This window comes from Lemur catta, chromosome 14 (genome assembly GCF_020740605.2).
Source record: "Lemur catta isolate mLemCat1 chromosome 14, mLemCat1.pri, whole genome shotgun sequence".
Taxonomy (NCBI): Eukaryota; Metazoa; Chordata; class Mammalia; order Primates; family Lemuridae; genus Lemur; species Lemur catta.
The window spans coordinates 54,688,887-54,710,249 of NC_059141.1; the positions used below are offsets into that span (position 1 = coordinate 54,688,887).

At 41.3% G+C, this 21,363-nt stretch overlaps 1 protein-coding gene and 1 long non-coding RNA gene across 2 annotated transcripts in view; both read right to left on the minus strand.

Annotated features, from left to right (window-relative positions):
- LOC123650264 overlaps window positions 1–3,667 on the minus strand; it is a 30,614-nt gene extending 26,947 nt beyond the window's left edge. Inside the window, exon 1 of the long non-coding RNA XR_006739312.1 lies at window positions 3,559–3,667. This is a non-coding gene — a long non-coding RNA (uncharacterized LOC123650264). The remainder of the gene's footprint in view (window positions 1–3,558) is intronic.
- Window positions 1–21,363, minus strand: part of LRMDA (leucine rich melanocyte differentiation associated) — a 1,038,561-nt gene that overhangs the window by 790,546 nt on the left and 226,652 nt on the right. The window lies entirely within an intron of this gene.

Here is a 21,363-nt window from a genome sequence, read left to right on the forward strand (position 1 = left end):
CAACACCAGAAGTCCAAAGGCAAGAGGTTTCCAGGGCTAATTCACCAGTTTGTGATCTCACCAAGGACCCACGCACTTCCACCTTTGTGCTCGGTCACCCTCAATTCCAAACCTCTCCTCGGGGGACAGAAAACTGTGAAAGTTGTCAGGCACTTAGTGTTGCTAAGCTTTGGCATCCTTATCTATGGGAAGAATGGAGTTAGACTAGACCAACTGCCTAGCAGTAGAACTTACTGAAAAAAAAAAAAAAGAAAAGAAAAGAAAAAGAAAGCAGATGTGAAACCCTAAAAGCGGAGCCTTGCTGGTTGTGGCAGGTACAGCTGAGGTCCTTCTGCTCATCCCCAGCAGTGGTTCCTGGCTCCTTCACCACTGATGACTTCACCTTCTAGGATGTCTCTGCCAGCATTGATAGATTTTAACACTGATAATTCTAAAGTAGATGATTTTGATACTAATTAATAATATTGAAAGAATGCAATGACTTAATCAACAATTTATACTCCCTAAGCTACACATATGGGACAGATATTGGTCTTCTGAAATCATGATAAACCAAGTGTTCATAAATCAGGAAAGGATGGATGGAAAGAAGGAAGGAAGACAATGTAATTCTCATTAATTTAAAAAATAATAATCAAATTATTATCAATTGCCAATTACCTAAATGTTCATCACAGTTATAGTTATATAGGAAAAAATTTAAGCAGTCTAAATGCCCAACAATATGAGACTGGCAAAAAAAATGTGGCCAAATACCCTGCGCCTCCATTAAACATGTTTCAGAAGAATTATCAATGACATGAGAATATGCTCGAAATACACACTGACGTGTGCAAAGGCATACTATAAAATAAGATTAAGGAATGATCCTAGTTTTCTAAAATGTAATGTATACACACATTTTTAAAAAATACAGGTAAGATAGACAATAAAATGTCAGCAGTGGTAACTTCTGGGTGGTAGGATTGCTGATATTTATTTCTCTAGAAATTTTTGATCTTTTGAAACTTTCTACAGCAAACATATATTGTGTTTATAAAAAGGAAAAACAGATCTAAACAAATTGAGAGATATAAAACAAAACTGAAATGAATCTTCTTTTGTTTATTCCCACCCAACCTGAAGGATCAAAAATCGAAGTCATTTGGAGGATGCACCAGTAATATCCAAATTGCAAAGGAACACACGAGGGGAATGGTACGGTCTCTGGACCATCTGTCAGAATCCTCCTGAGTGCTTTTAACAAATCAAATATAAATTACTCAGCATGTTCCTCAGCCCCTCCTACTGTTTGAGAATTTCTGAGGAGATGGGCTCAGGTACCTGTGAACTTATTTCTGGGAAGAGCAGGTGTAGCGATGCTTAGGAGCTATGCCAGCAAACGGGGTGTGGAGATCATGGAAGCTACAGGGCTCCCAATAAAGGCAAAAAGAAACCAACTGCTCTTGACCAGCCTCTACAAATCAGGGTTCCATGTGTAAGAAAAGTTACCATCCTTTCCCAAAAAGTTCCCAGAGTCCCAGGAATACCCAAGTTTCCATACCACAGAAACCACCAGCATTCTGTGTGACTTGTCACATGGAGCTGTATCTCTGGGCCACGTGTGAGCTTCAGTCAACTTACTTTTATCACCTGTCAAATTTTTTAACCTTTGAAAAATTACTCAATACCAGGATTAAGATACAATATAACATCCAAGTGGTTAGCCAGCTCTGAACTCGTATCATCCCAAAGTGCTGCTGGACGTGCATGGGGGGTGGCATGGCTTCCAGGCTGCCACCGCCTTTAGACTGCGTGGGAGCGTGGGCGTGAGCACGAGGACGCATCCACTTTTGAACATCGTTGGGGGGATAGATAATCTATGCTGTACCCGAAACTATGTCTCAGGGATCTCTATGCAACAGATAACTTATTAATTTCTTTTTTAAAAAATCCCATTCTTCATTTCTTGCAAGTCCACAGCCCTTCTCCCAAGGCCTTGGCTTTACTTTTGAAGACAGCTGTTGGTGCATTCTGGGGGCCTTCGAGAGCCAAAATTTCTTAGGATTCTGTTGCCATCTCTGATATGGAGTCTCTGTGGAAAAGAGACTTTGTGGAGGAGAAATATACACCACAGGAAAGATATCTGCCTCAAAACCAGGGGTGTGGACATGTAAATCAGCACCCCTTAAGAAAAAAAAATTATGATATGGAGCAAAAAAAATGTGAGACTCTATCTTTCTTGGTCTTTTTGGGGGGGATAAGAGAAAAGAGAGAGTTGGAAAAAGGAGAGAGAAAGAGAGAAGGAGACAGACATGGATGATGGCGGGAAAGGAACAAACTATTTTGGTGTGGAAAGTGCATTAAGGAAGTACTAGATCCATCAGCATCAATCCTATAATGCACAGTTTCGTTCAGTGTATTCCAAAATGAGAAAGAGACTCCCCTAGCTCTACAAGGTCCTAGGTTTCTTGAATATACAGAAAATACAGTGGCTCATTTGCAACTACCACATTTAAGGTTGGATGGTGATAAGTTAGGAATATGTTCCCTTTTCATTTTTCAATTCTTATGTTTTGTTTTTAGGTTTCTATTTTGGAATCTTAATAACATTAATTCTTATCCAAGACCCCTAAATCAACTGGTCTCAGAAAATCTTTTCCTTGATTCATAGGAAACAAAAATCCTAAATATAAAATATACATTTGAGTATGGTGTTCAATTATAATAATTTAATTTACCTTCTACTGTTTTGGACAATCACCAGTCGTATTTTTTAATAAAAACTCACATAGCTTTTTAACCACAGGCTCTTGTTTTCTGAAATAACCATTCTGTAAATAATAAATCTCTTGTAAAATATGCAATACTATCCATTTTTCTTAGGGAGGGAAAAAAATTTACCTTTTCCTTCTCTCCCGATTAATTCTTTCTTTGCCTAACATAACACATGTGGGGTTTGGGTCAGAGCACATTTCGTACTTTAGAGTAAAATTTTATAAGCATTAAATATTGAGTCACTCAGGAACACGCACCGCCTGGATAAAGGTAGAAAGCCACTAACTTTCTCCTGCACAAAAGAAGCGTGCATCACCGTCACTGTCGTAGGCCTTCCTAAAGCAACAATAGGTCTCTTTCCAGAAACATCATTTCCAAAAGGAGCAGGTAAATATTATTATTTACTACACCGAGGCAACGATAACTGATTAAGGTAAATTTAGTGGAAACATTAAAATAATGGCAAGGGAAGAAAATTTATTCTGCAGAAACCCTGTGTGAACTTCTTGGAAATAATCAGCCGCTCAGTTTGAATTAAATGAGTATGAGTGAATGTCGTTGGGGGGCTGGGGGGAGGCTGAAAGAGAAAGGCCGGCACACACCGGCTGGAATCGGCAAGCTTCCCTCTGCCATGGCTGGTAGGAAAATCTGCAAAGATGCAGACAATCCTTGGGTGTTCAGTTAGCAGTAAGTAAATTGCTGTGGGAGCTAAGGGCGGGCATACTTTAGCAGGCAATTCCTCTCTGTCTTTCATTCTGTTTGTCTGTGTTAAATTCCCCCTCTGCCCTCATCCATTCTCACATCCAGTTCCCTGCTTTGTCCATCCATCAATCCCCTCACTTTGTCAGTGCTGACTTCATCCTGGCTCTCACAATCACATTGCAGCCATCCCGAGGCCACGGGGGAGCCCCGCCGCCCCCACCGCCTGCTGCCACCTCCCTGCTTGCCGATCCACGATCTGCTGACGGAGGGCCCAGCCGGCCACTTGTCGTTTTCTATTGCACAGGCCAGCGGAAACACTAATACTCAACCTGATTCCTATCGTCCTGCTTTTCACCTTTCCTATCCAGGGGAATGGAAGAAAGACACAAGGCCAGAGAAGAGGGGGGAGAAAGGGATGGGGGTGCTGGAGGGATAATGGAGAGAGATGTTTGCTGAATTTTCTAAAACAATTTGCACACCAGTCAGGTGGAGGCTCAATCCAGCTCCCCCTACCACACATCAATAGAAATCACAGGGAGAAAATGTAGCACTAATTAAGGGTTGATAAGCTGTAGTCAAGTGCAGTTTAGGGGAAAAAGCAGCCGACTACCCAGGCCTTGCAAGCTCAGCGTCACACACCACTTTCATCGCCAGCTTTAGTACAAAAATTTCTTAATGCTATATTTATTTTTTTAAAGTTTTACCTTCAATATCAGATAGGCTGGGAATAAAATATTAGATGATCGTTTTTATTCAAAAGATCATTTGCAAAACATTTCACAGGGTCGGGGTGGGGGGGAAAGCTTACTAAAGAGGAAAAAATAGTTACCTAGCAACAAAACTATTTTAAACATTTTTCAAGATATTACCTGAATATGTGCTCTTAATTCAAAGGTATATGATTCTGAACACCCACCAAACTAATAAAATATTTTTCCTCAATTTTAAATTCCTCTTCTTTTTCCCCTAAACAGAGCAAACTTCACAATAAGCTATAATCAGGATGATAAAAACTTTTCAATGCTATACATTTCTTTAAATTTCACTCTTGGAGTGGAAAAAAACTCATTTAAAGTTCAAGCAATAAAATTTTAGTCAGTAAAGCTATTTATACAACTAAGATTAAAATGACTGTGTTTCAAAGGAGCTCACTGGTTTTCGTGTGTGAGACTTGGTCCTCCTTGCCACAGTTCTCTAGGGTTAGTGCCTGCTCTTCCGGAACTAGGAAAGCTAAGGCCCTGCAATTCAGGAACTTGCCCCCAAATCATAACCACCGCCAAGTAAAGGCATCAGGGTTTAAAAGTAGCTGCTGGAACTCCCACTTCTTGTCCCAGAGATGGGCACATCCCATCACCTCACCTAAAAACTTCTAATGAAAGAAAAAAGCCTGAAAAATCCACTGGGATAAAAAAAATAATAATAACTGAACGGAATCAGTCTGTCGCTCCAAAGTGTGACCACAAACCATTGAGATTGATGGCTTAACATAACATTCCAAATTCTTATTTGGGGAAACTATTCACCACCTTTTTTTCCCGAATGAGACACTGTGAGACTGCCTCTGCAAACCAACCAAGAGAAGTTTCTGGAAGGATTTGGGAAACGGTAGTGGTACAGAAATACATGTGTTGCCTTTCAAGGCAATGACTTTGAAGAGCTAAGCACTCACTTGCATGTTTAAGTTTTGGTGTCTTTGTTATTAATAGGAAATCACAATATCTTGTGGCCACACCTTGTATCACTGCAAACTGAGGAGGCAGCCCAGGCAGGTAAAACCACAGGCGAAAAGCAAAGAGAGCTGGAGAGTCCACAGACCTCCCTGCAATGCAGCCTTCACGCCATGCTGCGCCCACACGTCTAACCCAGAACCGTCACCCACAGCTCCCTTCTCACCCCTTTTGTTTCTCGAACCCATATGCCCAGATGAGCTTTGGCTGTGACAGAAGAGACCAGGTTAAGAAGGAAAAAAAAAAAGGCAGCAGCAAAAAGTCTCCTCTGCTGTGCTCCTATACACATCAGACATCTCTAATTAGACAGCAACAAAATTTTATTAATAGGATGGACATTATAGAATGAGCTTGTTATAAATGGGCCCTGTCAGGGCCTTATTCAGCTACCAAATGAGTATTCTCAGTTCAGTGCTCTCATCTGAAGCATCACGCCTAGTGCTGGATAACAAATGATTGCTATTAACCGTATTGTTAGTAATGATGGCTGAAAACAAACAAAAACCCATAAATAACAGTCTACAGAAAAATTAACCCATAAACTTGATAGATATCCAGCTGAGAAATAATAAATGACACTTTGGGGCCTGCTGGGAGAAGCGAGTGGTTTTTGTTTTCCTCTCTGTCATTAACACATTTTCTGTGCTAAAAATTAGATTCTGATATATAATTATCAACGCTCCCAGATATTAATTCTGCTATTGCTCCCTCGGTTTCTCTTCTGGCTAGGCTATAATGTTATTCACAGATTACTCTGAGAAAACACATCAAACACTTAACAGAAGAGGTCAAAGTGACAAGCAGCTTCTGCTGACAACAGCAACCTACACCGTCTTTTTTACCAGGGACACAAAACAAATTTCTCGTATTAATTAACTAGGGTTCCTTTCCAGCCACAACAGGCCTACGATGTGATGTGAGCTAAGCAAATTCCCTACTTGTCTAATGAAGACTACCAAGGAAAGTGAAGAGTGGCAAAATTATCTTGCGTTGATGGCACTCAAATCCACATTCATTAATACCTTTCAGGGAGGAGACAGGGCTCAAAAGAACCTTCCAACTGCAGAGCACGTCTCACCTTCAGACCCTTTCTCTTCAAGGGCTGAGTGGAAGGGCAGGGACATACACACACAATTAAGCACGTGAGCAATAGACCTTCCCTAAAAGGAGCCAGAATTTCAGCCACCAAACCCACATTAGCACTGTCACTGAGAAGGACCTTGACTTCCCAAATATCATGACTTCTGCATGATTAATTGACCTTGACTGGAATATGATCTCACCTGCCAATGGCTTGTATTTGTCAGGAACCTTCAAGAGAAGTGAAATGCACCAGCCTCCTCCATGGACAGACAGACGCATGTCCTGTAAGCAGAGGAAGACACACACACACACACACACACACACACACACACACACTCTCATGCACATATGTAAAAAGACCTCATCACCAGTGTTGGCATCATCATTGCAGTCTACTCTATAAATTTCTTCTCCTTGCTGTCTCTCTTAAAATTTAATTCCAAGGAAAAGAACTGGGGAAAACTGGGGAAAAACTTTTTTTTCAATCAAAAAGCTTAAGGTGCCCAGTTTTAGACAACATATAACATGGAATTGTTATGTTCAGTTAAAAACAAGATGATGAAATTTGAGACAAAAGATGAAGACTGGGGGGAATCCATGCAAACAGCACAATGCAAACAAGTGAATAAATGTGATCCACAGCCCAAGCCTGTCCTATTAGCAGGGCAACAGAGGCAGTAACTTCAGATTCCTATGCAAATGCCCTCAAACACCAGTTCTTTTACCAGTTAGGAGAACTAAAAACAAAAACAGAAAAATTCTTTAGAACTAGGCCATACGGTCAAACCTCTGACACACAGAAGCAGGTGAAAATAAAGAATGCTGAGAGCTGCTGTGACAGAAAAAGCACACAGAACTGGGTGGGGCATATGACTGCTAATTTAGAAAACCTTGCTAATTCCAAACGGTTTCAGGATGTTCCATTTCTCGTTTCAAGCTCGACCAAGGCCCTGGGCTGGTCCGATCATCTAAATAGTCTATTTGAGGTGGAATTTTTTAAAGCCCGAGCCAAGGATTTCCCACCTCCCATGTCTTGTTTTTACCCCCACGCCTCGTCCCCGAGATCACGGCCATCGTCTTGATGACGAGAGCCTAAACTGCGAATCCCACACGTGCCATGCACTCCATTTTCTCAGGCTCTGGCATGGCGATATTAAATAACTATAAAACTAGAAAGCCAAAATAACTAAATCACCTGGCAGCCAATTTCTGAGAGTTAAACCACAAACCCGGAAAATGGTGGAGTGTGTTGAAATAATGTAAAGGAAACCCATAAATTCAAACTTTATGTTCTGTAAAGAACAAATATGAAAAAGGCATCAAAATAATGAAAGATTGTTTATGTATTCTGGCATGAAATGGGAATGTGTTAGGAGAGAGAGAGCGGTGGCGGAGACGGATCGACAGAGCTGACAGTGTGGTATTCATCCTGCGTGGCGGAGCAGACGCCCCGCTAGTGGCAGTAGACAGCGCAATAAATCAAGGGCTCTCGAAGCTGTACCTACAGCTTATTACATCCAAGATGACAAATAAATAATAATCCCTGTCAGAGCGGCCCTTTGCTCAAGGATTGAGCCTGAAACCTCTGGCTCATCACTCCTCATCTTAAGTGAAAACACTAGAACTGGGGAATTGGAGGCCACGGTTTGCTAAGCTCATGAAACACAAAACAAGCAGGACTTGGGAACTAGGACTGAACAAGAAAGGTCAAGAAGTAAGGAAGGATAAACATTTAAATAATCCTGACCAAGAGGCGGCAAAGCGGCGGAATGAATGTGCGTTAACGCGTCCTAATCACCAGGGGTGGGGGGAAATGTCCCAACACCTATTCCTTGTCCCCACCTCTAAGGGAGGGAAATGCCAGGCTGAGGGTTCAATGCGGCACTGGTGGGCAAAGAGGCAGGGTCACAGCGACACCAGGACCCAAACATCTATAGCCATCATCCTCCAAATCCCTTCCAGCCCCGCCTGCCTTCCCATCTTATTGAAGACCCAAGTGAGCAGTAGAAAACCATCCTCCCCATGTAGTCATTCCAGCTCTCTCGCAGCCTCAAGGAGAAGCAGCAGTGGACACCAGGCCCGGGCACAAGGACAGCTGAGTCCCCAACCCATTCCTGTGTCTCCCTGCTTGGCATCTCAGTCACCTGCCTTCATTTTGCGTTTCCTAACTGGCTCCTTAACATGGAGATGAGACCCCTGCTTCTAAATCTGACTGGCGTTCATGGGCACTATGGCTTTGAACTCGTCCCTTAACCCTTTTCATTGTTCCTGACTGGTTAGGGGGAGGGTTTCTGCAAGGGCCCCGGATGGTTCTTTCAAGGCATCCCTCTATTTCAGTGGGCTCTACACCGACAGTGGTTCCCAAATTGACTTTCCAAAAGCACCGCCATTCTCTTTCCCCCATCTGACACATCTCTCATTCCTTCACTGTCTTCTAGAAAGCACAGGGGAAAGAGTAAAATCTGATAGGGCCAAAGGAGTCCGGATTCCAGCTCCTCCAAAAGGACACAAGCACACCATCCTAATAAGCCCTGAATATCCTGCCAACTGCCTTTCAGCCAGCCTACTACCAATTCCAACACCCCAAGCACTAAAGCAAAACTATATTTTGTGATTTGAAAAACTTGTGTAAAGATGGGTATGCAAAAGCGAACAGGAATCCCTACAAAGGCCTAAGTCCCAGTGGTTAGAATAAGAATTTCTGATGTTGCAAACAGGAAGTGGCCACCATTTTATGCTTATCCTAGAAAACAGTGGGGTCCCCACCACTACTTCATCTACCTGCACTTCTTTTTATTTTTATTTTTTATCAGAGACAGGGTCTTGCTCTGTTGCCCAGGCTAGAGTCCAGTGTCATGATCATAGTTCACTGCAACCTCAAACTCCTGGGCTCAAGCGATCCTCAGTCCTCCCACCTTGGCTTCCCAAAGTGCTGAGGTTACAAGCATGAACCACAGTACCCAGCCTACCTACACTTCTTTAGACAAAGGGCACACAGTATAGTGGACTTGAGTTCAAATTCTGACTCTACAGAAGCTGGATGACTTCAGGTAGGTCACTTCACCTCACTGAGTTTCAGTTCTTCATCCAGGAAAAAAAAAAAAAAAAAGGTAGCACTAATTCCCAACTCATAGGATCGTCTCAAAATTAAATGAGGCAGCATCCTTGACAGTCCCTAACATATTCTGGAAGTTCAGCAGATGCCAATCCCCACCCTGCTCACTGCTCACATCCAGTTTGCTTGTTCTTCACATTCTATTATTTACAGAATTTTAAGCGAATGGTATCATCCAACGGCTTTAGATCCTCATGAGCCTTGAAAATACCCAAAATTCTCTATAGGAACACAAGCTTCTTATGAAAATCATCTGCACCTAGAGCAACTACACAGCCCAGAACTTGGGAGAAACTCATCTAATGCTTTTAAAAGCTTGTGAGCTACATCAATGGGCAAGTGATGCAATAAAACAGGGTCTCTTCAGCACAATAATTCTAAACCTGAGAGTCTATTCCTAAGGAAATAATCAAAAACATGGAAAATTCATATGTGATGCATGAAGACATGCATCACACTGTTATTACAGCAAAAACTACAGAAGCAAACTAAATAGCCCATAGTTGGGTTTAAAAATACGTTTAAAATTATTTTTAAATTAATGAAATGCTTGTTTTATGGAACAGTACACAGTCTTCAAAAAATGATGATTATAAAGACAATGAAGCAACATGGCAAAATGTGTATGATCTCATGAGACGTGAAAAAGGCAGAGAGGGAGGACACAAAATTGACACTTGGCTTTCATTTTACCTACATAGCATTATGCTGCTAGAAAAAGACAAAGAATATACACAAAGAATAGTAGTTGTGATTGTATGGCAAGATTAAAGACGATTGTTTTCATTCTTTCATTTATTTTCCAAACTTTCTATGATTGTGTTCTGTAATACCTTTTTAATTTAAAAATAATTTTTAAAAGTTCAAAAGTAAAGAAGTCAAATGAATTAAAAAGTGGAAAACCAGGAGCAAAGCCACCAAGGTTTTTCAGGCTCCCACTCCTTGCCGTGCAAGACATCACTTTGTGAGATGGGGGCAAAGGACAGAATAAAAGCCATTTGAAATGTTGCTCTCCTGCACACCCATCCTCCTTTCCCAGGTGTCCCCCACGTGTCACCGCCTACCCTGACAGTCAGTACTTTGCCATCACTCAGGCATGGTTTCAGCCTTCATGTGGCCCTTACCAGTATTCCTCAGTAACTCTCTCACTTCCAGTGAGAAAACTCCAGCTTCTCCTTTCTCCAGTCTGAGAGTTTAGAATCCTTCCTGTAGCCTTTTATGAGGTCCTACTTGCTTCTACCCACTTAATGTTCCAAAGAACCATTTCAAAAGCAAGCCCGTAAGGACGGCTGCAGATTAGGCAAGGAGATGAGATTTTAAAAAATAGAGAAAGGCTTATCCTGTAAGTATCCCAAGCCCTGATCGCCCTTCCTTGCCCAGAGTAACATTTGTAATCCTTGGGTTTCTCTCCTCCATTATCTTATTCCCTGAACTTAGTAGAGGAAACGCTTGAACTGGAAATTAATAACTCAACTTTCTTCATAAACATCCCAACTCAAGTAACTTCATAGATTGGGGTTATGATACTAGAAGGCACCTGGGGACCTTGACCTTTTATGAAAACAAGTGAAAGGGAAAATAAAAGTGTCTTATTCTGTGCTAAATGTTTCAATACACACTTTAACTCTTTAGCAACAACAAATTCATAAAAAAAAAAAATCACACTTTCCCCAACCTATCCCCAAGTATCCCTGAAGTATCAGAGGAGAGTTCATGTTCTATCATCTAGGTAAAGACATTCTCTTTAGGACTCACATTTATGCAGTTTAGTGATAGAAACCCTCTATTTGCAGCAGCTTGAATTTAAGATCCTAATTTATTCTCTGTGTATTTCCCTTCCCCTCTCACTGCTGCCTTGAAGACAACCTAATCCAATAAACCAGTTCCATTTACATATGGGAAAACTGAAGCCCAGAACGGTAATGAACTTGCCCACAACATGGAGTTCATGGCAGACCTGGGACTGGGTCCCAGCTGCCTCGGGCTGGTTCCAGTTACTGGTTTCCATGCAACAGAAAAAAAAAAGGTAACACCTTCCCAATACCTTGTAGAAAAGTGTAAGAGGTGATCCCATATGGCCAACATGAGAGCAAGACTCTACTACTACCCCTGAAAAAGAACTAACTCTTTAAACTGAGGCTAATCCCAAAGTCCACTAATGGTCACCAGGAACATTTGGGGGGTTTGGAGGGGAGGGAGGACAGAGAATAGTACTGCACAATGACAGGCTCTTAAACCACGCCATTGTCCAAGATTAATTTTTAAAACACATGTTTGGGTTCATTGGCTTAAAATGGATTTACTTAAGATATGAGCAAGAAATAATAATGCAATCATTTAATACAATCGTATGAGCACTGTTTAAGAGTCTTTTTAAACACATAAACATAGTAATTTTGCTAATACATATCGTATATATTTGCAACAGTACACAAAAGCTGAAAGGGAAAGGTGGTTATTGTTGAATTGAAAAAGTCCCAGAATCCCACTAAGAAAATAATGTGAGACAATAATGCATATTTCAGGTATATACTATAACTGACTTAAATTATTATGGATGTACTTCATACTTAATTACCTTTCTAAAATATGTCGGAGTATTTTGTCATAAACTCTGCAGAGTCTGCTGTACCTCTACTAAATACTGCTCTGAAATGCAAACCTTTGCTAATGTTTTTATTTGAATAACTTATTACCCAATATAGCAAGCATCAACACATTTTATAGAACCAGAATTTGGCTCTCTGAAATTCCTCCTACCCTAACGCCAGTCACTGTTGGGAGCATTTAGTTATAAATTGTCTTTCAATAAAAGTAAAAGCTCCCAAAACAACAAAATGAAAAGACACAGCAGCTTAAATCAAGGGAAGTCAATTTCCACATGCCGATCCTAAATATTTCATGGCCCTATTTTATTCTGACATTTGTAGATGACTAAAGTGTTACAAAGGAAATAAAATGCTGATTAAAGAGTTCACTGTCATAAAGGTTACTGAATTGTAAATGGCCCTTTCCATCTTCCTGTTAATAGGTACCCAGCTGTAAACATCATGAAGGATGTGACGGGAGGGCGGCTTCCCTCCTTTAGGAGCTGTATATACATTAATCACTGAATCACCAAGCCATGCTTAATTGCAAGCTGTATATCACACAAACCCATGGTAAGTAGAAGGAAACTCATTATTGCAGCTTCATAACTACTGGGTACTTCTCATTTTAACCTCCTCACACCTGGGATACTTTGTTGCTTTACAACAAGAATGCAGAAAAGGTATTACACCGCTAATTACAGCCCACACTGGCACCTCCATCTCGGCTGCCTGGAAGAGAAAACGGAATTCTCTCAGATCTGCAGTTATGCCCAGCTCCTGCCTCATTGCTGCTCAGTGAGTTTTTATACGATGCTTCCTCCCCCCCCCATACACACCCCTACCCACCCCTTCTCCCCTTCTCCCCTTGCTGGGAAGAACATGTTGAAATCCATTACTCCTCGAGAGTTTACAGAACTGTTTAAATGATAAAGAAAAAAAAAACCTGCAGTATATTTTGCTTTGACAAAATTATTGATTTAAATCCCATACAATAGCACAATACTATTTAAAGGTCAACCCAAGAAAAATGAGTTTACACCCGAACAGAGCCGAGCTTATCTGTCAAGAAAGTGTAATGATGTGTTTATTCCCTCACTAGGGTGTATATATTTTTCAGGAAGATATAACAGTCTACTTGCAGGTGAAATCTGCTCTTAAATGGGAATTTCAAGAGATATTTACATTTCAGATGGTGGGGCTGATATCTGTAGCCCGGAGACCCATTTCTGTACTTAATAGTCAGTTGAATATTTATTTTCATCACCTCAAAATTATTCATCTCACTCCTAGGTCAAAAATGAGACACACACATGAAAACTATAGCCATGGCTCATATGGGACTCTATTAAGGAGCCTAAGGCTGCAAACAGAATGCAAAGGTTGCCACTATAACTGTCTTTCTTGCATTTTGAGTTAGCTGTTACATTTCAAAAATATGGCAATATTTGTCATTAATGAGTCTGCATATTTGTTCTTTTTTTTTTTTTTCAAAGGCCAAATGATGCATGATCTACCAGGTGACTACCAGTACCGCTGTTCCTCAGTTGGCCTCAGGACTCAGACCTGGGCCTCAATGGAATGGGGCAAAGAGGACGCAGGGGTGAGACCTAATACCCTGCGCATCTAGGTCACATCCCCTAAAGTCTTGGCCCACTGACTCTCTGTTGATCTCAGTTCAACCAACATTTATTGGGTGCCAGGTACTATGCTAGCTTGTGGGGGTACAAAATAACACAGCACCTTCTCTCTTGAAAAGCTTCCTTCATCCCCTTGGCAAATGTTGACAAAGCACCTATCATGGATGTTCGGAATGCTATGGGAGCGTATAGCAAGGGAAGCCAAATTACTGAACAGGGTGCAAGGGGGGCCTTCTGGAGGAAGTCGCATGCAGACTGAGACTTGGAGAATGCCAAGAGGTAACTAGGTAAAGACTGGAGGTGGGGGAAGCAGCAGTGGGAATGGCATGTGCAAGGGCCCAGCGGTAAGAGAGTCTTCTGCAGAGAAAACTCAGGGTAGCATGTGATTTGGGTGAAGCATTAGGAGGGAGGAGGAGGAGGAAATCCTGTAAGGAATGGTAAGGGCTCTAAATATAAAGGAGACCGCTGGGAGGTTTCAAGCCTAAGAGAGACGTAACAGTGTGGAACATGCATCAGAAGCAGGCAAGGGTTACTGTGCGAACCTCCCTCCTAGGAGGCTGTTACAGTGGCCAGAGCAAAGACACTGGGGTCAATGCCCGTGTTCCAAATGAACAGCACAGAAACCAACTGGCCTGTATTCCTGTGTTTTAGCGACTGACTAGGCTCACAATTCAGCTAGGAGGGTCTGCTCCCCTTTTTACCAGTGCCATTTGACTAGAGATGATCAGAGCTCTGAAACTCTTATCACCTCCCTTCCGCACCCACTGACCCCACTGGCCATTTTCCTGTCATTATTAGCTCCGTCAAAAGAGGAGCTGGAAGACAGAGTGCTTCCAAAGCCAGGTGGTTGATTCCTAACACTTGGAGTGAAAGCTGCTTTTGTGTCTTTGGTCAGAAAGAAGACTGAAGCTATTAGCTAAAATCAGGTTGAGGGTTGTCAAAATTTAATTTATCCAGACATCTCCCTGTTCCCCCACGATCATAGGTGTGGGCATCTTGACTGTCTAAAAACCAGTTAGTGTATGAATTTTATTTCTCTTCCCACACTCCACATGGGGAGAAGGAGGAGTTGTTGCCCACAAATCTTCTATTGTTCTATACCTGGCAGATTCTCATAGCCTCTCTCGTTCAGGCAAAAGCCTAACGCTCCCTGGTGCAGGAAAGTGGAGCACAGTCCTACAGCCCGGCCCACCGCAACTGCCTCCGAATCCCCTTCCCAATTCCACCCCTACCCAGCACCTCAGGCCAACACAGCCATGTCCAACGCAGGAATCTTCTACTGTACTTCCTACTCTGCCCCACCCCATGCCAGTGCTGAGAAGGAGATGAGTCACTAAATTTTCCTTGGTACTCTTCAGGAAAATTGTGAAACAGACTATATTAATTAGCATAGTTCTTCCTATAATGATGGCAAAGTGGAAAGATCACAGGCTTTGGAATCAAGCACACTTGGGCCCACCGCTAAGTCCTACTGTCAGCCCTGGGTTCCTGGGACTAATGCTTAACCAAGGACCTTTCATTTCTTCATTATTCATCCATCCATCCACCCACCCACCTACCCACCAACCCATCCATTCAACAAATACTTACTGGATGCCGACCATGTTCCAGGAGTTTCCACATTTACCTCGTTTCATCTTGACAATAATCTCTTGGAGCAAGTTTTCCAGATTTTTTTTGCTCGTGTACCCCAACACATGTTGATTTATTAATATTTATAAATTATACACACTTGCCATTGTACCGATGCATTTATAAAATATACACAACATATACATTTTAAGGATGAGAAAGAAAAGGTTTTAAATGCAATTCTATTAATTATGCCAAAATCCTTTGTGCTCACCAATAATATAGATGTTATATTGTATATACTACATATTGATAATTTTTCATTATAGAAATGTCCTATAATGACGTTTCATTATTTTTTTAAATATTGGCTGAACACTTTGTAAAACAGCAACTTAAAGGTTTAGTTCTAATTTCAGTTTAACATTTGGTATTAATGAATGAATGATACCTTAAAAAGCTACTTGTGTGTATGTATCAGTTTCCTATGACTGCTGTAAAAAATTACCACCCACTTGGTGGCATTTAAAAAAAGACAAGAAATGTATTCTCTGGTTCAGTTCTGGAGGCCATAAGTCGAAATTAGTACCATGGCGCTAAAATCAACATGACAGCAGGGCCACACTCCCTTCAGGGGTTCTAGGGGAGAATCCATTCCTTACCTCTTGCAACAGCTGGTGGCTGCTGGCATTCCTTGGCTTGTGGCTGCAGCACTCCAATCTCTGCCTCCACGGCCACCAATGCCCTTTCCTCTTCTATGTCAAATGTCCCTCTGCCTCTCTTCTATGAGGACACTGTGACTACATCTAGGATCCACAGAGATAGTCCAGGAGAATCTCTCCATCTCAAAATCCTTAATCACATCTGCAAAGACCCTTTTTTCCTCTTAAGGTAACATATACAGGTTCTAGGGATTAGGCTGAAACAGTTCAGGGAGTCTATAATTCAGAAACAGAGTGCAAATGGAAGAAACTGATCAATGGATGAGCTCATTAAATCATGACACACTTTTTCAATCTCATTAACCAGTCACACTCAGATTACTGTTTAAATTCAGTGGGGAAATTTTCACATTCCTTGATGTCAAATAACCCAAAATGTGTGGCAATTTCATATTTTTAACAAATGAATTCAAAACCCACTAAAATTCCTCTTTAGTCAGATTTTTTAAGTCGTTACAAAATTCCTTTTCCAAAGTTAAAATACGCAGAGTAGAGTTTTCATAGATGATATACCTAAGACAGTTTTCGGCACTGATCTCACATGGTGGTGGGAACCTTTCCAAACATCAGTTTTCAAAATATCCTCTCCATAGCATGAGTTTCTTTCAGAAAGGATGTTTTTCAAATGCATTTTTGGCCAAATATATGTGTTAGGATTTAGACTACTGGTAGGCACTGGGGATGAACAAATTAAGAAAGCTTGAATTTTCAATGAGGGAACTCATATTTACAACCACAACAACAAACACCTTGAAATTCTTTCTTAAGACATAATCAGGGAACATCCCTTGGAACCAAAGATTTTCGTATTCAATCCCTAACTCATAACCAAGTATTATAAAGATTCCATTATATGAGGCTTTTTAAAAAAATAAAATTAACCATATCACTGACATCCTATAGCCAGAAACTATAATAAAATTTGCAAAATGCTGAAGACAAAAGAAGAGATGAAGGTGTCACTTCCGACCACTATTGAAAGAGCATTCCCGGGTGGCCTCTGGAATAGCCCCACTGTCTGCGGCATGTAGCAGACACCTGCACCAAGTGAGGACACCGGTTCAGTGTGAATATTGAATACTGATCCAACTTATTCCTTCTCATGTTTAGATTATAAAAGTGAACACTCTCTTTTAGCATGCCCATGGTCCTAACGGTATCACTACTGCCTCTGAAGTAAGGGTGATGGGGAAAATGAAGCCAAGAGACACTGAGGAAGTTGCCTAAAGTGGCACAGAGACTAGGTGACAGGCCCAGGGTTGGAATCTAAATCTTCTGACTCTATGTCTGGATCACGTCCCACTCACCGCTCTGATGGGGCGGGAACTGAGCGGAAGGCACAACACCCCACCCACCACCCACCACCCACCCCAGACTGGTCCAAACGCCAGCCCTGAGGCCAGACTGTCTAGATTTGAACCTTGGTTCCAACTCCCAGCCATGTGACCTTCTGTAAATTATACCCTGTAACTTATTTTTCTCATTTTCAAAATGGGGATAATAATACCTACTCCCGACGGTGACTGTAAGGATTAATTAATGTAAAGCACTTAAGATGGCAACCAGCACGTAGTAAGAAAAAAAAATCAGTAAGCACGCAGGTGTTAGCCATGCAATGATACCTATTGCAAAAGGCTGCTCTGTGAAGCAAATGAGAAACATACACTCGAGCACACACATATACACATACACACATTATACATACATCATACACAGAGAGAGCTGCACGTGTGCTCTTGGCACATAATGGATACCTAAGGGAGGTTAGCTTTTCTTGAGCTTTTGTTTTTAATTGCAAAACGAACATGAGGGTCACACAAAAGTCATAGCGCTGCTAAAGTCCTCCCATGGACAATAAAATCTATCTCTGATGCTGTGAAGGCACATCACCCTCTTACTGGTCTCCTACAGACATTAACCACTTAGGAGTCAAATGCCAAAATCCCAGGCTTTGCCTTACATCACATGCCCCCTGCTGACAAATGCTTACGTCCATAACTCTGACCACAAAATAAAAAACAAAACACCTAATGCTCCTCTCACAGAAAGTTTGCCCTGGTCTATAGTGAAAATCATTTGGAAAGTGTAACTCCTTACCTGCTAGCAATGATGAGTGTTATAAAGTTTTCTGTCCCTGTCTAAACACCTGGAGTCTACTCACCTTCCGAAGCAGAAACCTGAACTAGTTTAAAAATAAATAAATAAATAAAATAAACCAGTAGAAATGTCAAATGAAACTGTCTTCTAACTCCACCGAAACCGACAAAATAGAACATTCAACCATTCTCCAGCCCAAATCACTATTTCCCTCACCCGCTCAAAGTAGAGCAGGTATTTATTATTAAATGAACAAACAAATCGACGAACACCTCATCCTCCAGAGTCCCTGCTGATCTCACCTCCTCGCGGTGGCTCTGCCGAACATCCCCTCACTCCCTGATCACCACCCCACACACCCTGGGCCACCCTTGTAACATTCGATGCAAGCATTCGGTGGAGTCTAGTAGTTGGAATAAAAATCAAGAGTATCTGCAGGAAAATGATACCATGATGGCCGAGGAGTCTGGAAGGAGGAAGACAAGAAGCTGAATGGACCTGGAGCACTTGGACAAAATGAGATCTGTCAACGAAGGGCTGGATCTGTGGAGGGCAGTCAGGCCTCGCGTCACCGACAGGCACGGGTTTAACAGCAGTGTGCATGAGGAAGCCGGGGCTCCCATGAGTACAGGGGAGAGAGGCAGGAGGAGGAAATCACACTGGATTCAAGTCAAGCAGCCTGGGTTCACAAGTCCATTTTGCTCCCCTCCAATATCATGACCTTGGGAAAGTTATTTCCTCTCTCTGGGTCTTTATTTCCTCATCTGTGAAAGTGAGAGGATTGAACCAGCTCATCATTTTACATTTTTTCTGCTCAATTATTCCAGGCCTCTTTAGTCATCTCCAATCTGTGCACTGTTAAAGCCAATAACACTATTTTTATGCTCAGAGAAGATTTTCAATAACTTTATTTTGTGAATAACCAATCAATAGGCATTAGAGCTATTTATCAAATATTTCTAGTTCTCTCCTCTTTGAGCCACAAAGTAAGAATGGGGCCTTGTGATTAGTTCTGCCCATGAGCTGTGGCACATTTAATTGCCAACATAAGACACTTCAGAATTGTTTCCCTTTGGCTCAGTGCTCAGCAACGTCCAGGATGTTGACTGTTCTGCCATCTTCTGTCCTTGTATAACTAAAAGGATCAGAGTCCCTCTGCCAATCCACAATAAACATAAAGCATAAGTGAGAAATACATCTGGGCTGTTTAATCCCTTTGAGATTTGGGCGTCTATTTGTTACTTCAGCATAACTTAGCCAAACCTAACTGATACAACCAATAATGGCCAGTCTGAAATTAAAATTATGGTTGTTATTATTGTTATTATTTACCCTAATATTACTACTATAACTACACCCTGTAATAAATAATCTTTTTATAACTGTTTGTATTTCTTAGCATAGAGCAGGTACCATGTATCTGGAGCTACTGACTCACTTTTCAAGGTACATGTCCATTATCCCAACTTCTCCAGGGCTCTCCTGCAAAAAGCAATGACCTTCTCATAAGAATGGAGAAGAGGTATAAAGGCATGGATGAGAACACAGCAACCACACTTCAGCTACGTTCAGTTTAAAGAATAATTTCCTTATGCAGCAGACTCTTAAGGGGGAAAAAAAATCAGGCCATAGAGGAACATGACAGAATGTTTTATACAAGAAACTGCTAGCTATAGGTAATGTACTATTACAGGCTAGAACGCAGAAATTTTACCCACAAAAAGCAAGTGAAGAGGAGACACACCATCTCCTCCCCGGACTGTGAATGTGAATAAAGACTTTTCGGGTCAGTTAGCAAAGATTACTAAAGGGAGGAGGAGAGAGGTGCAGCCATAAGGGATGAGTTTATGAGGCCTTGTCAGAACAGAAAGGGGAAAAGGAAGAACAAAAAGATATAAGCTTAAAGATTCAATTTTTAAAAAAGCTCTTGGGCAGCAGAAATGCAGAAGCAAACAAATTCATATGAGATTTAAGAAGCAAAAAAGCTAAAGTTTTTTTAATCTACAATTTTTAAAGGCATAAACAAGATAAAGGGGTAAAATAAAAGTAACTGTATTTTAACCAACTGATAGATGATTTGGTTTCTACAGATTTGGGGGAAATTGTGTTAAGAACTTTAATAGATATAATACTTTAAAATATTTATGATATGTTTTAAACCCAGATTCAAATCGCTGTGGGTATTTCTTGCATTAAAAAAAAAGATACACCCCCATGTCTTGTTGGCTAGTCCCAGAATTGCTGAGAGAAATGGCCAGTGTGACCTCAACTCTCACCTACTCAACAGCCACTCCTCAGGTTCCAGAAGTACAGACTTACACCAGGCACAAGGTGTGGCAAACCCACACCCAGTATGCAGATGCTGTGCTCCTACTGACGGAAGGATGTGCCGATGAATTAGCAGTCAGACAGTGACTGTCATTGATAATAACTTCTTATTATGTCAAGGAATTTACATGCAGATCAATGTGAGCAATGTGCACTTGCTTATTCCCACCATAAATCACTATCGATTGGCACACCAATTCCTCGACATAATTAGGAGCTATAGACAGGGCTGCAATATTATCTTAAACACTGTGTCACTACCCTCCATATGCAGCTGGTGTTCCAGAAAACTCCACATTAATGCTCTTACCATCCATGACACTGCTTCTGTTGTTGTTTGGGGTGGGGAATGAGGGGAGATAAGTGAATAAAATGTCCCTGTGTGCAAAATCTACCTGAGAGATTCCCCATACTCTATTAGAGATTAAAAAATGGGAATTCCTCCATATCCATATTGAATTCCTGTGTGCAAATGTGAAAGTTGGCAACATGCTGCTCTTAATCTGATTTATGCACCAATTTATTTTATACATTAGGCACACTGTATGCAGGCTGACTGATGCATAAAAATTTCATGCAAAAAAGGACTCACTCCCATACAACTGCCTTTCAGTTATTATTACCTCTTGTGGTTTGCATCCTACGGTGGGGAGGACAAATGACTCCATATACCAAATGCATTTTGCCCACTCTACAAACATTTTGATCTGTTTCTATTTCCCCTCAGCTCTAACTCCAGAGAGCTAAAAACACTGTATCTTAACTTTCTGAAATCCTTTAATGCTACAAAACACCCACTTATGCAGAGAACTTCTTCCCATGTTCACTGTTTGACTGTGTATTATAAACATACTAACATGCACACTGAGCCAGGCAAACAGAGACAGATATACATATACTCACTGCATGCCTGGGTATTTTTGGTTAATTTTTTTCGTTAAACATTTTTTTCTCCATATCATAACCACCATGCATTTTGCATTACTCTTCTAATTGCCTTCCCAGGGATGTGCTACCCAGAACGTTTTAAAC